We start from the raw sequence: 2,547 nt of genomic DNA on the forward strand, positions 1-2,547 counted from the left end.
TGCTTATTATGTATTATAATCATTAAGTACATATGAACACATATAATAAAAATACAGATACTGCATGGTGACTCAGTAATTTGGGAATAAGTCCAGAGTCTAAGTCACAGCATGCATAAACTGTTTATGTCTTAACTGCTCACTTATACCTGAACAAGTTTTCATTAAGCATACTAATAATTTTCAAGTGATGTAATAAAAAGTCTGGTTGCAGTATTTTATTATTTTTCTTAATTACATTTGGGAGAAAGATGCTAGCTGCTTCACCTATTTTAATACTAGTATATTCTGGATCGTATTATACAAATACATACATAGAAACTTAAATGATCATAAATTTCCCATGAGGAGATTTATTTAGTCTGTGTCATTGGTGTGTATTTGCAAAACATGTTAACACTGCAAACATTAGAGGTTTCAAGATTGGGCACAGGAAAAAGTTTTACTCTACGCGGATGATGCTGGTGTGCACTTCTCCACAAGGCCTCTTAGCGACGTCAATCAATGGGAGGTAGGAGTTTATCAATGAACTGCTTGATATCCATCACTTCCTGTTGACATGAACTGTGCATCATGCCGCCATAGGTTTTGAAGGTTACATTGGCTGGATTTACCAATGTTTTTAGCCTTTCAGCAGTAAAAGAACCAAACATTAGGGGAACTAAAGGACCCAAATCTCCATGGCACTGAAGAATAGGAATGTCTCTATTCACGCCATTGATAGGACCCCGTGGAAAGGAAGCCCACAGCTGAGACCTGCGACGCCGGCCAGCTTCTGCTGTGCGGTCAGTGCCCGTGTACAGAAATAAAGCCCCTCCCTGAGAAAATCCTCCCCAAATAATTCTGTTAGAAGGAATGCCATTCTTCACCTCTTGCTCTGTCAAAGCTTTTACACTTTCTGCTGCCTATTTAATTCCAGTTTCATCTTCTTGTGAACCTAGTGAAAGCCCAATAATGTCAAACCAAGAAGGCATGGCCATGTTCATATTTAATGTTACAGGCATAACCGGTGCGTGCGGGCAGATGTATTTGATGTGGGCGCTTCTGATACCTGCAAAGGCTTCTGCCCACCCATGCCCTGTGTCTCCCAATCCATGAAGGAAAATCACCGCGGCGCTGGCCTTCCGGACGGCGGGCACGACGGCGGGCAGCGGGGCCGACATGTTACGGCCGCAGATACACCGGCTCTACCGACCGCGCGTCGGAAGCGGAAGGCGGAGCCAGCGCCACGCCGCGGCCCAAGGGCGCGCGCTCAGGCGCGTGCGCGCAACAGAATCCTTAAATGTGAATATCGCTGACTCTTCATTTTCACCCATATTCAGAAACTTTCATTAGGGTTAATGAAACTTGCGTGTTATTTTATTTATTCTTTTGCGGGCTGTCTGCAAAATATCTGCCTCTACATAGAACTCAGATGTTGACTAAGTTTCAGGTCAAATTTCAGTCCTTTCATCTGTAAAATGGTGTCACAATGCTCACTCTTAATGCAAAATGATTTTACATTTTGGGTGAGGACATGACAAAAAAAAAAAAACTCATGACAATGTGTGTGGCATGACCTCTAAAGCATGCTAGCCAGAATTCATGAGAGCTGGGCTACTAATCACCCTGCATGAAAGTGAAGATGCCGCCACTGTATAAATTGCTTGTAAAATTGCTAATGTATCAATTTTAAGGATTACAGTGGAGAGAATCCCATCTAGGGTAAAAAGGACATCAAATTATTATGTAGACATTATTCTCATAAACTACTCATCTTCTAACTGGGAGAGGGCTTTGTACACATTGCAGAAAACTGATTGACAGGTGAGAAAGAGAGGATGCGATTAGGAAACATGGGTGAATGGAGGTGGATGGTGTGGTAATTGCCTTCCTATGATACTGACTGTAATAATTTGACTATATGACCATTTTCTGCTCTGTAAAAACATACTTCACAAAAACCCCCTATTTCAGCCGAATTCTCTACACATATATATATAATCCAAATGCCTCCGTCTAAACTCTTGGGAAAAAATGAGTCAGAACAGCATAGATTTCAAATTGGAAACAAAATACATCAAAGTAATTCATATTATTAAAATCCAAGATCAACCATGTTGGGGTTAAAAATATTACTTTACTCTTCCCAACAAGTTTTGTTATAGGATGTTCTTTTAGAGTGTGGCAAAACAAACTCCTAAAACCGATCACCAGAATTAAAAAAAAATAATTTGCAACACGGGAAGTCTGGCGAAACTCTTTTTTGCTCTGCTATAAGCATTAATATGTTGTGCTTTGGGAAACTTCATGTATTTTACAGCTAATGCTAAATACGCCAGCAGTAATTGCATTATAATGTGTATATAAGAAACAAGAGGGACTTCCCTGGTGGTCCAGTGGTTAAGTGCCTTCCACTGCCGGGGACGCGGGTTCGATCCCTGGTCGGGGAACAAAGATCCCACAGGCCGCGGGGCAACTAAGCCCACGTGCTCTAGAGCCTGCACGCCACAACTAGAGAGAATCCCGCATGCCACAAGGAAGAACCGGCATGCAGCAATTAAGACC

At 41.8% G+C, this 2,547-nt stretch overlaps 1 pseudogene; it reads right to left on the reverse strand.

The window, feature by feature from the left end:
- Nucleotides 1–461: 461 nt before the first annotated feature.
- On the reverse strand, nt 462–1,168 carry LOC137752006 (acyl-protein thioesterase 1 pseudogene; annotated as a pseudogene).
- Between the last annotated feature and the right edge of the window lie 1,379 nt (nt 1,169–2,547).

The sequence above is a fragment of the Eschrichtius robustus genome, chromosome 18 (genome assembly GCF_028021215.1).
Source record: "Eschrichtius robustus isolate mEscRob2 chromosome 18, mEscRob2.pri, whole genome shotgun sequence".
Taxonomy (NCBI): Eukaryota; Metazoa; Chordata; class Mammalia; order Artiodactyla; family Eschrichtiidae; genus Eschrichtius; species Eschrichtius robustus.